At 47.3% G+C, this 13,934-nt stretch overlaps 1 non-coding gene across 1 annotated transcript; it reads right to left on the minus strand.

Annotated features, from left to right (window-relative positions):
• Positions 1 to 487: 487 nt before the first annotated feature.
• LOC4342845 (uncharacterized) lies at positions 488 to 3,133 on the minus strand. The gene is made up of 2 exons (XR_010742641.1): positions 2,974 to 3,133; positions 488 to 1,211 (listed from the first exon to the last, which is right to left on the minus strand). It is a non-coding gene; the product is annotated as an uncharacterized protein (transcript).
• Positions 3,134 to 13,934: the final 10,801 nt, after the last annotated feature.

Raw genomic sequence — 13,934 nt, forward strand, 5'->3', positions numbered from 1 at the left:
AGCCGGGCATGCCTCCTTCGAAGCAGCAGCAATTCTGACAAGAAAAATATTCGACAGGATTTTTACCAATCAACATCGAAGGGGGAAACAGTTTAGCTACTTCCTCCATTTTATGTTATAAAGCATTTTAAATTTTTAATAGTTAATTTTGTTTAAATTTGACCAAATTTATAGAAAAACATAGTTTTCCATGTATGGCTTAAGCAGGAACCAAAGTACAGGGCCTTAGTGAGTAGTGCATAAGGATAAAATACCCAAGGGAAATTACAAATATCCTGATGAAACGATCCCAGAAATTAGTTAAAAAATAAAATTATATATAGCTGAGTTCCAAAACTATGCATTGCATTCAGCCGCTCAGCATTTTTCAGTTCATTTACTGTATTCTACTTCCTCTTGCATTGTCCACATTCATATATATGTTAATGAATATATGTATGTCTAGATTCATTAATATCTGTACGAATGTGGGAAATGCTAGAAAGTCTTATAACCTGAAACGGAGGTAGTATTATTTCCCTCCATAAAACCCAGTAATATCAGCATGTAAATAATTCAGTTCAATGCACCAACATCCCCAACTCAAGCTAATCTATCATCAACGGCAAAAAGGGCAAATACTGCATTAATTCCGGACAACTATCTAACAGAAGCTATAGTTTGTAAGACCGTCTCTCAACATCTGAGATCTGGACACGAACGTGATATGACTCGTTCGCGGCCGGCCACTACACTTCTCTTCCCTTGTGAGTGTGGATGACGCAGTTGGACCTCGGGTAGGAAACACAAGTGAGGACATAGCCATCAGCCCGCTGCGCATCGTCGAGGTACGACCCGTTGGGCTGATCGACGACGCCATCCTCGATCCTGCCGGCGCAGGTGGAGCAATCCCCGGCGCGGCACGAGTAGGGCAGCTCCAGCCCCGCCGTCTCAGCGGAGTCCAGGATGCAGGCGTCACCCGGGGCGTCGAACTCGTGCTCCACCCCTTTCGGCGAGACGAGCTTCACCTTGTAGAGATCCACCGCAGGGACTCAGAGCTTCCTCAGGCCGGCTTTCGGGGTCGGGGTCGCGGAACGGCGGTCGGGGTAGCTGATCACGCGGGTGGAAAGGCTTCGTGGCGCAGCCATGGGAGGCTGCGTTCCGATGCTGCGCCTTCCCGGTGCGAAGGAAGTGATGAATTTGCATGTTGTCATCTTGAAGCTTGGATGGACCTGATCAAGCATGTTCAGATATGGCATGAGATAGGTTAGCTCGCTTTTGGTAACAAGAATGAGATTTCAGTTAATATAAGGTGGAAATAGAAAGCACAAGAGAAGTAGAAAATTACAATTTAGCATGTAAGTAACATTTTTCAGATTACAAAATTATTATGCAGTTCCACACAGGTGCTAGCTCTTCCTATTCAGACCCTACATCATGTCAGAGCGTACACATGCTGCAAACCTTAATAAGAACAAAGTTGTCACCACAAACCTATCAAAATTACTATTATTATATGATAAAACTCCATAATAAAAGATAAAGTTTGGAACAAGAATTTGAAATTGAGGGGATTATATGAAAGGAACAGATCTGCAGGATGGAAAATCAAGGATCTAACTGAATATGTAACAGAATACACATCCAATACATGGATATTCAAATGGCTGGATCAAAAAACTTGTTTAAGTAATTAGAAAGAAGCTTCCCAGTTTACGCCAAAAAAAAATACTTGACTCGGTAAAAATTACAGTCTGGTTTCTACAACAGAGTAATTCGCTAGTCTTAACGCTGGATCGGAGTTTCCAGAAATATAAGAGTCTGGCTGCTGTATGTAATCCACACACTCACCATACTTTGATTAATATATTAATCCAACGGAATCGACAATTTCAAGGCACCCAATATCATCAAACTAACTAACATTAGATTGTTACTTCTACATCAGAAGAATCAAACATCAAGTTTTTGTGCTTTAAACAATAAAACACACTGGAACTATTGAAAGTTTAGTGAAGAATCGAAGTGAAAAATGGGCTAGAGAACAATATGATGAATTTCCACTGTTATATGACTTCCTAAAAGATATACGGACTGCATGTTTCTAAAGAGGAAAAGAATCATCTACCACTACCACTACAACAGGCACATCCGCAAAGAAAACACAATGCTGTCATGCACTCATGCTCTGAACTATTACAACATAGACATCAGAGATATATGCCAATACAACTAAAACATGCAACCAATTCCTTCTCACGGGTAGGGCACAATTATTTCCTTGAAGCAATATGATTATATGAAAGATGCAAAGCATGTGCTCCTACCATTCACTAAAAGCAACAAGACCAATTTTCACCACTCTTCCACATTTTTTTCTCCTATATTTCCATTATAAATCGGGAATCAGTTCAACAAGGAGCACAAGAAATGATCAACCTCAACAAGAACCCTTAATTAACTGGTGCCAGTGCCACCATACCTAAAAGAACCATAAATCCCTTGCGGACGTTGATAAAAATAACCTATCACACCCAGTTCCTCCAATCCACAAATCCCAATACCTGATTTATCAATCACACAAATTTCCGTTATGTTCACCCACCAATCTAAAGACTTTGAGGCCTCAAATAACAAAACCACATTAGTCCCCAAATCATTCCACCTCCGCAGATTGCTGGAAACCTAATCGACAACACTTAACAACTGCTTTGCCAAGGCCATTTCTTCTACAAGATTAAGAACCCCTTTACCTCTTTGATCCCAAAAAAGGAAAAGTAAAATGGCCGATTTCAAGGACGGATTCATCCAGAAAACGGCGTCGATCGATCCCCCATTGCAAAACTGGATCAGCGGCATCACCAACGAAAAAGCATCATTATCATCACAGCCCTCAAATTCCCCCTTGCCCAACCCCAAAACCCCAAAACGAAAAATGGCTCGTAGGATTTTGTAGGGAACGAAGAGGAGTAGCAAGACGATGGCGGTGGTTACCCCAGCGAGTAGGACAGGGCGCGGAGAAACTGACGGAGAGGTCGACCGGCTGGCCGGAGAAAGGATGAGGCGAGCCGCCGGCGGCGGCGGCGGCGGCGGCGATGATGGTCGAGGAGACGCCGAGGATGGGAGGGAAGGTGGCGCTGAAATAGGAATTGAACAGGCGGCAGCTTGGTTCCGTCAGCCCTGAAATTTCGGTTCGAAACTTCCCGTATTTCCGAAAATTCAGGAACTTCAGACCCCGCGGCATGAAAACATTCCCGAATCGGGAAAAAATATCAAGTTTCACCGAGTAGATCGAACATATTTTTAGTAAATCGAAAATGTTTCAATTATATAAAAAGCTAAAAGACAACCAAATTACCTCATGAAATATTTTTCTACAACTCTGCGCATTTGCACGGGCATACCCATTAGTTTGTTTCGAAAATAGTTCTAACAAAATAAATTAAAATTAAAGTAACGTATTTTCTATTTTGAATTGAGTTTCTATTTTGAATTGAGTGTTCTTTATATCTCTCTTTCGTGAAGAAATCTCAACAACTTTCGTTGGTTTTTTTACCATCATGCTAGCCCTCTCTTTAATTATTTCTCATATATGTACAATTAGTTATGCATGTGAATCAATATAGATAGAAAAAATCTTTTAAAAAATATTTATTGTAGTAGTTATAATTATTGGGTTCACCTATTTAAAAGAAAATGAATGGTTTGTTTTTTATCATAATTTTTAGGATTTTTAATTTATTTGAGCGCCATATGACATCTTAAGAGTGTTTGTAGCACACCACGCATGCGACAGGTTGAGAGCGTTTGCAGGGAGTTTATTTGATTTTTACTATATAATAGATATTTCCTCCGTTTCACAATGTAAGTCATTTTAGCATTTTCCACATTCATAGTGATGTTGATGTTAATGAATCTACATAGATATATATGTCTAGATTCATTAACATCAATATGAATGTGGGAAATGTTAGAATGACTTACATTATGAAACAGAGGGAGTAGTTAATACAACATTTCTTATATTATTGTTTATGTACTGAGCTGCTAGCTAGAAAATTTGGATAAAAAAGTGAGCAGGTGAGATAATAGGAGATAAAATGATGGGTCCACCATATTAAGTGAAAATCAATGATACGATGTTTTCCTTTTTTTCTCAGAAATTTTTAGATTTCTCTAATTTATTAGAGCGCCACGTGACGGCTTAGTAATGTTTGTAGGAGTCACGTGACCGCTTAAGAGAGTTTCTATCAAGTTTAATGAACTTTTATATATAACCTGGTTTTTTCAGCTTTATCCTTTTTAATTTCTGTTCATACGATCGTACGTTACGTTCATATAAACGTAACATGTAATAATTTTTTTTAGGTAGTACATATATACGTACATTCCTCTCCATCCATATGCATAGGATAGGAAGGATCTTTTTTGTTTTTTTTTCTATTTATGAACAGTACATCGTACCTTTCTCTCCATCCATTCGCATCAGATCCATATTAGAAGGAATGATTTTAATAGATTTAATTTAATGGCCTGAAATATCGGACTCACTAATTTAAGTAAAAATTAAGGGCTATATGTTTTACTTTTTTCTCAGAATTTATAGGATTTTCTCTAATTTATTAGAGTGCCACTATAGCACACAACATAGTGATAGGTTGAGAGCGTTTGTAGGGAGTTTATTTGATATTTACTATATAATAGATAGTTAATATAGCATTTCTTATTATTTATGTGCTGAGCTGCTAGCTAGAAAATTTGGATAAAATAGTGAGCAGGTGATGTAACAATGATATGATGTTTTTCTTTTTTTCTCAGAATTTTTTAGATTTCTCTAATTTATTAGAGCGCCACGTGACGGCTTAGTAGCGTTTGTAGGAGTCATGTAGCGGCTTAAGAGCGTTTATAAAAAGTTTAGTGGACTTTTATATATAACCTGGTTTTTTCGGCTTTATCTTTATAATTTCCGATCTTACGATCGTACGTTAAGTTCTTACGAACGTAACATGTAATTTGTTTTTTTTCTGTGTTTTAGGTAGTACATACGTACATTCCTCTCCATCCATATGCATCGGATAGGAAGGATCTTTTTTGGTTTTTTCTCTGTTTACGAATAGTACATCGTACCTTCCTCTCCATCCATTTGCATTAGATCCATATTAGAATGAATGATTTTAATAGATTTAATCTAATGGCATGAAATATCGGGTCCTCTAATTTAAGTGAAAATTAAGGCTAGATGTTTTGATTTTTTTTCTCAAAATTTGTAGGATTTTCTCTAATTTATTAGAGTGCCACGTGGCGGCTTAAGAGCGTTTTTAGGAAGCCACGTGGCTGCTTGAGAGCGTTTTTAGTAAGATTAATGGTGTCGACGGGTGATACCCGTAGACCGGATATAGAGGGTATTGGGGTACGTTTGTACAAGGGTCTACGTAATACGACATCAAGCAAACAGAAGACGAAGATTATACTGGTTCAGGCCCCTTGATAGGTAATAGCCCTAATCCAGTTGATGTGGGATTATATGATGGAAAACACAGGTTACAAAGGGAACGATGGAACTCGATGGATCCGGCGAGATCGTAATCGAGTTGGTTCGACTAGATCTCTGGCGGTTTGGCTCCTGCAGGCTCCGACTTCGTAGGCTGTGGGGGTTGTGTTGACTCTGAGATTCGATGCCTTAGGTCCTCCCCGGGGGGTCCTTTTTATATCGCAGGTCAGGCGGTTTCCAAGTAGAACTCGGAAACATCAGACCCTACACGATACACTGACGACCCAGTCTTGTTCGAGTAGGATTCTTTCCTTCTATAAACTCCGTAAAGGATTTCCTTAGTGTATGCAGAGAGTATCCGTATACACGTAGGTATGCCATACCGATATTCGACATATATCGAAGGGTAAAGGGTGTAACTAACCCGTAACCCTGATAGTAGCCCCCGACTTCTGCTTAAATGAACTCGTGTAACCATTCGCGACTTCTAGTGTCGAGGCTGTTGTCATTCCCGGTGTGAAAACCGTAGAGACAGGACATAGTCGAGAACACCATGTGAAGCCCAACGGTCATGAGTGAATTTAAACTGAAGTCCGAAAGATTTCCACGCGTAACGGACCCAGAAATTTCCGGCGGCTATCTCTCTCCTTTCCTTGGAATTCGCACCGTCGGAAGTGCGTCTATTTAAGGGAATTTTGGGGATCCATTTTGAAGTCCGCCTGTTGTGAAGAAAACCTCCAGCCTCCAAGCGTTTCTCGTCTTCTCCGCTCCCGCAAAACCCTAGCTCGTCAATCTCAGTCCTTCCTCCGGCGATCTCCAGTCAGCGATGGATCTCGGCAAATCTTCCTCCACCAGCGCGTCACTGAAGAAGCTTTAGGAGGATGGCGCCCTTCCTGGTCGCGGGACCATGGAAAGAGAAGCAGGAGGTACTGAACCCCAACCTGTCCTAGGTCACATGGTTGCGATCGAGGACTACATTCTCTGCGGTTTTCTCCCTCCGCCTTCTGAATTTCTTCTCTTGGTTTTGAACTTCTACGGCCTTTCTTTGCTCTATCTGAACCCCAACTCTATTGCCTTCCTTAGTATTTTTTCACATCTTTGTGAGGCCTACATTGGCGTAGAGCCCTTTCTTGATCTCTTTCGCTTCTACTACGAGTTGCGTTGGATAGAATCCAACAGGGTGTCTGGATGCGTTGGATTCCGACTTCGGGATGGCCTGAAGTCGCGTTATATCCCCTTCCAGTGCCCTTCCTCTCGCAGCAAATGGCGGAGGAGGTGGTTCTATCTTCAGATAGAAAATTCGGATCCTATCTTCGTTGTTCCTGAGGAACAACCAGACAAGATTTCGTCTTGGACCGCAAAGCCCACCTTGACCCCTTCCCTTTAGTCCTTCATCGATGTTGTCGACGATCTCCGAGTACGAGGTTTGTCGGGGTATGAAGTCGCTGCTGACTTCATTGGTAGACGGATCCAGCCGCTCCAGGCTCGAGCCCATCCAGCCTTTGACTATTCTGGACCGGAGGACACGACCCGGGTTTCTCCTCGGGGTATCTTTCTTGCATTTACCCTGACTTACTTGTGTGCGCGTTTCTCCTGACTTATCTGTCGCGTCCCAAATTGACTCTAAAATACATCCTCGAAATTATGCAAAGAATAAGTAAAATCCATGTGAAAGCCTCCAACAATTAAAATGTGCAAAGCTAAAAGTCAAATAAGGCTTGGAGGATTTTTGTATATTTCCTAAAAGCCTAAAATGCGTAAATAAATTTTAGTGGAATTTTCAGAGCACAAATAATAATTAAGAAGAAATAAACAAAGTTAAAGTGGTTTTATAAAAAGAAAAATCCCTAAAAGTCCTTTTCCCCCCCCTTTCCTCTCTTGGGCCGGCTCGGCCCAGCTCCCTCCCTCTCTCTCCTCTCCCCCGCGGCCCATCGGCCTTCCCCCGCGCGCGCGTCGCTGACGGGCGGGCCCGCCCGCCACCCTCGCTGACGGGTGGGGCCCACCCGTCATCCCCTACCTCGCGCCGCGCCCGCCGCCTCGCCCGTGCCCTAGCGCCGCCGCCGCCGCGGATTCCGCCGCATCCCGCCGCCCCCGCGCGCAATAAAGAGGGGGAAATCACTCCCCGTGATTCCCTCCCCCTTTCCCCCCACTTTTCCCTCTCTCTCTCTCTCGGATTCGTTTGGAAATCCTCCCGCAAACTTCGCCGGCGTCATTGATGGAGCCGAGATCGCCGCGCCGGTTTCCTTCCCCTCCGGCCGCCCTCTCTCACTCCCAACACTATTTAAGCACTCCCCATGCCTCCCTCCTCCGTTTCCGACCCTTGCCGCTTTCTCTCCCCGTCGGAATCGAGCTCGCGCCGTCGTCCTCTCTCTCCGCCGTCGCCGCCGAGCTTCGGTTCGCCGCCGTCGTCGCCCCGGACCTCCTCCCGCTTCGGCATCGCCTCCTTCGGCTTCGCCGCGTCCTCGTCGACCTCGTCCACCCCTTCGTTTCGCCCGCCGACCGCCGGAACGCCGCCGTCCTCGTCGACCCGAGCCGCGCCGCCGCCTCTCTCCGCTTCGGTCGCCGTTCCCGTCGTCGCCGTCGACCCAGGGTGAGCCGAGGACCGCCATCTCGCTTCCCCCTTCCCTCCCCTCTCTCGGGCGCCGCTCCGTCGCGCCGGAGGTCGCCGCCGGCGACCATCGGGGCGCGGGCGCGCCGCCTCCCGTCGGCCGTGCCGGCGAGGCCGCCTTCGGGCGCGCCCCGCGGCTGCCATGTGGGGCCCGGCCGTCAGCCGCCCGCGCCCTCGAGTGCGGCTAACGCGTGGGACCCACGGCGCCGGCCGGCGCAAGCCGCGTGCACCCGGTCCACCGTGGACCGTGAGGCTGCCGCGTGGGCCCCACTCCCGTGGACCCGGTCCGCGCGCCCCTCCCCTCGGCTGACGCAATAAATCCGATTTTAAATTAAAATTTAAATGAAGAAATTCGCAAATATCCATTTAAAGAGCATATAAACTTCAAATGGCCATATCTTGGCCATTTGAACTCGGAATTGGACCGTTCAAGTCTCTAATTTTTCCTTAAGAAGTCAAGAACCCATTTTTGTGCTTTGTTTCTGCTTGTTATATGGAGTTTAGTAGAGTAAAAGCCTTTTCTTTTCCGTTGGTCGTGTAGACGCTGCAGCTTCGGAAGATCCGCTCTTCGTGGAAGTTGAAGCCGGCGTTTGGGAAAGCGAGCAAGGCAAGTCACATCATCTTTGAACATATTGAATCCCAGTTTGTAAAATTATGTTGATTTAAATTATTGCATTATCGCTTTATTTAAATTCCCGCGTTATCACTGTTTTATTTAGCCATGCCTATTTACCTTTGTTATGACCTTATTATTGTTATTGTTATTATTTCTTTGTTCACCCTAGATTAAACAAAACCCCAACTAGTGGACACTCTACTCATGGTACCACTAGTATGATTATAGGTAGATGCTTCGCTTTTAATTAGGTAACATTAGGCGGTTTTACAACTCTAGACTTTGGGAATGTTCATATCACCTGGACACTGTGGAATTGTTGGAGTATTGTGGAATTGGATTCACACCGCCCCCTCTATTCAAAATCCCCAAAAATGGTTTTAGGCTGGGCCCGGGGTGCATGGTTTTGATAGTAGCACCTCGGCCATATAAGGACCGGTCTTCGGGCCTCTGTTGCAAAGCACTACCGTACTTCCACATGTCTAGTGGGTAAGGCTTAGTTTGTGGCTCAGTCTAGTTATAAACAAAAGTACACGGATGGAGGTGGATGAAGTCGGGGGTCGATGGACATTCTCCAGGGCAAATGAAGGCAACACGAGCTGCGGCCCGGTAGTCGAGATGTCATGGCACAGGGCCGGTGTCCTGCTGCTAGGGGCTCAGTCCTGCCTGCCTGTCCCGGGGGTTCCGGCCGTAGGTGGGATTGGGTCGGTACTCTTGTCTATGGCTAGGATGGGTTGGAAACTATGTCACGTCTTCCGTCTGTATACCGTGGTGGTATGTGGCACGTGGTTACACGTGAGGAAGATGTGTCTTGTGGGTAAAGATGTACACCTCTGATCAGAGTAAAATCTATTCGAATAGCCGCGCCCTCGGTTATGGGCAAGCCGAGCAATGTACCCAAGTTAGTGTTTTAATTCTTAAAACCTGCTTAACAACTAAAATGTGGAATGGTTGGTCTGGGTTGGCTTGGGACGAGCTGGGACCCAGGGTCGGGTTGCCAGTTCGGTCTGAATCATCGTAGGCCTTGGGTTAAGGCAGGTTCGTGTGGGTTCACGGCCTTGATAAAGAATATTGTTTAGTTCTAGAATCGTGTTTACAAAATAGCCCTGAGCAACTAAATATCTTTAAATGCTGTTTACTGCAACCCTAACCCCTTTATGGTATAACCCCTTTGTACTCCCTTGCATTTATTCTGCACTTGTGGGTGTGTCTTGTTGAGTACGGTGGTTGTACTCAGTCTTGCTCAATTTTTCCCAACCCCAGAAGAGGAGTTCCAGGAGGATGAAGGCTTCGGTGTCTAGCTCGTGCCTGCCGTCAAGCGCCTGTGGTCGTCGCCCTAGTCTTCCGCTGTTTCTCGTTTGTCTCTGTGTGTGCTGGGCCTTCGTTGCCCATGTAATAAGTTATCTATTTACGCTTCCGCTTGTTAAACTCTGAATTGTATCAACTTTTGGTGTACCTTGCCTCCTGGGACAAGGATTAATGCACGCACGTAAGGAATGCCCGTTGGGTTATTTCCGGTCGTGACATTATCGAACTTTGGTTCTCGATTCACAGGTCTGAGCGGCGAAGCCGTGAGACATCGTGTCGGCCAGGTGATGATCAGTGGCCCGACGACGGCGAGCAATGTCCCCGTTCCCCTTTGCGAGAAGGGGGCGGCCAAACGCAACGCTGCCATCAATGTAAGTGTACTCAGTGGGCCTTCTGCGTTTTTCTTCCGAGATCGCCTTACGACTTAATAAAGCGTAGGTTGTTCCTCTGACTGATATCATCGAGCCGCTCGCGGACCATCAGGTGGCGGCGTCACTGAAAGAGAAAGTCGCCAAGGAGGTGTCCGATGCTGCTGCTGTTGCTGCCACAACAAGTGGTGGCGACGTTCCAACAAAGGGGAGGAAATTCTCCTCTGTAATCGGACATCGTCGAAAGGCACCTACCCCCTCGGTAAGTTCTCCTGTCATTTGATCACGTAGTCAGAATACTTCCACCTGACTTCATATCGATTATACTCCAGGCCTCGGACGCGTCTCCCCCGCCTCCACGACGGCAGCGGCTTGTGACACTCGGCGAGAAGTAAGTGAATGAATTTGAGTTTTCGTGATTTCGTCGAACTTTGTCTAAACCACAGCCTTCTCGTAGGGCGGCGCGGGCGAAGGCGGCGCAAGACGAGTCTGGAGGGACTTCCGGCGCGCCTCCTTCTGTAACCTCGACGGATGTCGTGGTCGTGCCCGGAAGCCGCGAGGCGACACCAAGCGGCCCAGCCAGCGATCTCGCGGCTGGTCGTGGTCCACCGGCTGCCGTCCTCACCTGGGAGGAGCTCCAGGTTGAAATGGGGCGCCTCCTCGAGGCTAGTGCTCGCGGCATTGGTCACGAGATTATGGAGGCGAGGTCGGCGGCGGCATCGGCGAACGAGCGCGCCGACCGGCTGGCGCACGACTTGGCGGAGGCTCGTGAGGACCTCAAGAAGATAAGGGAGTTGGTGGCTGGCAATGAGCGACAACGGCAGGGGCTTGAGCACCGCATGTCGGAGCTCGGGAACAACTTGTCGGAAATCCGTGGCTCGTTGCGGGTCACCTATACTGGTCTGCACCAACTCGCTGGGGAATGCGGTATCAAGTCTACTATCCCGGCGAATCCCGATGAGTTCTTGCTGACATCTTCTCTTGCGGAGCTGGCGGCGGTGATGGAGGAGATTCCCTCCAAGCATGCGGCCAGCATCGGAGAGGAGACATCCAACGGGATCTACACCGGGGCGTGCCACGTCCTTGCGTGTTTGAGGCTGACGCACCCTGAACTCGATCTGCGCGAGATCTTGGATCAGGGGGCGGCTAGCGACACGCGTAAGGAGGTGATGGAAGAAGTCGGTGACCTGGGGGAATATGTTCTCCCCCTTTTTAAAGAGTAGGATTTTGACTCTCTTGTATTCCTTAGACATGCTGTGTAAAACTCCAATGGGTTCCAACCGCCTTTGTGCATGCAGTCATCACCTTAGTTTTCTTTAGCATTTTGATCTCGAGTACTTTTTTGTCCTTTGTAGAGATGTTGATGACGAGGATGTCCAGCAGCGTGGGCAGCCTAAGTCGCCGGCGATCATTCCGGCTCTTGCGTTTGAGCCACACGCGTCGCCGGACGATGTAGATCAGATTTTAGCCGCGAGGACGAAGATGGCGACGACTTCCTTAGGTTAGTGGTCCCTTCATCCCTTTTTGCTCCTCCGACTTGATCAGCCGTGTTCCCGAAAGAAGGGTGCAGCTTGACTTAGTTGTTTCCATATTGAACAGATCTCGAGAGTGCTCTTGCTGGCCAAGATCGTCGTATCCAATATTGGAAGACGAAATTTGAAGTAGCGGAACTCGAGAGAACTATGCTGGAAGTAAAGAAAGAGCAAGCTGTGGAAACGCTCTGAGGTCGTGAGGTGTGGTTCAACTCGTACTTGAAGAGTTGCTGCACGTCCATGGCCAAGGTTTGTAGAGAGCTCCGAGTACCCCGTGGGGATCCCGAAGAGTCGGCGGCCGGATACATCTCGTGGCTGAATGGGGCGTGTACTCAGCTCGAAGGCGTCGGCAAACGCATTGACGAACCCTTGAAGCAGGAATGTCGTCGATCGAGCCGATATGCCGGAGGGCACGTGTTGGCTTGCCTACGAAATCATCGTCCGCGACTGGACCTTGAGTTTCTCCATGAAGGTTTCGCTCGTTCTAGGAGGACTCCGACGGAGATAGACCACCTAGCGAAGTCGATGGCGCCGTTGGCGGAGAAGGTCTTCCAGTCTATGAACTGGCGTTGGCCTTCTTGGTAGTCTTTGTACCCTATGATGGATGTTCTGGGTACCGTGTGTAAGAGTGTGTTCTCAATTCACAACTTTAGTTAATCGTTTGAGTCATACACTCTCCCCAGCCCCCAGCCTTGTCGTCGGAGGATTCTTCTCGGAGGGTAAGGCTCTTGGACCTTTGACCTGCCTTGGTTGAATAAGCACTGATCCTAGCCCCCAGCCGTGAAGTTGGAAAGTGAATTTCCGATTACGCAGCTTGGTTAATACGCACGGCGAGAACTCTTACACGACCAGGTCTTACATGGTCTTTCGTCCCTATAGGATCTGACAAGGCCTTATCGGCTCTGGGCGTCCCCAGCCGAAGATCCCTTAGGTTCCTCGAAGGCCTTGTTAAGACGGCGTAAAGGGACATGAGGATAGGTTTCAACGCTAGGTGTCATCTGGGTAAGGGATCATCGGGCAGGAACACTTTGATTGTAATATGCACCTAAAAATAGGCTCCATTGATGTTGTAAGGCGTCTTACAGGTGTGGATGATATTGACTCATACATAGAATTTACGTAGTTGGTCAATATTCCAAGAGTTTGCCAACTCGCAACCATCACCGTCTGCTATTTTGAATGCGCCTGGCCGCAAAACTTGTGTGATCGTGTAAGGTCCTTCCCATTTGGGTGAGAGCTTGTTTCGCCCTGCTTGGCTTTGAACCCGTCAGAGGACGTAGTCACCGATCGAAAGTATGCGTGCTCGGATGCGCTTCTCGTGGTAGCGGCGGAGGGCTTGTTGGTAACTGGCTGCACTGACGGCAACTCGTTCGCGATGTTCCTCGAGTAGATTCACATCGACGTTTCGCTGCTCCTCCTGGTCCTCGTCGGAATACTTCTGTACTCGTGTACTATGATGTCGTAGCTCACTAGGGAGCATGGCCTCGGAGCTGTACACGAGGAAGAAGGGTGTTTCCTTGTTAGACGTTGTCGTTGTGGTGCGTACGGCCCATAGTACTGATGGGAGTTCTTCGACCCATTTTTTGTCATGTGACATGAGTCTATCGTAGACGCGGGTCTTGATCCCTTGTAGTACTATGCTGTTTGCCCTCTCGACTTGTCCGTTGCTTTGAGGGTGAGAGACCGAGGCGAAGCATATCTTGACTCCCAGTCCGATGCAGTAATCCTGGAAATCGGCGCTGATGAACTGGGAGCCGTTGTCGGTTATGATGCGGTGCGGTAGTCCGTATCTGCAAAATACCCCCTTGATGAATTAGATGGCGTTGTCGGCCTTGATTTCCCCCGTGGGTATTGCTTCGATCTATTTAGTGAATTTGTCGATCGTCATGAATAGGAACCTGTAGCCGCCCTGTCCTCGTGGGAATGGCCCGAGTATGTCTAGCACTCAGCACGAGAACGGCCAAGTAAGAGGGATAGTCTGGAGCGCTTGCGCGGGTAGCTTTGTGTGTTTACTATGGAATTGACAGGATTC

This window comes from Oryza sativa, chromosome 7, assembly GCF_034140825.1.
Source record: "Oryza sativa Japonica Group chromosome 7, ASM3414082v1".
Lineage (NCBI taxonomy): Eukaryota > Viridiplantae > Streptophyta > Magnoliopsida > Poales > Poaceae > Oryza > Oryza sativa.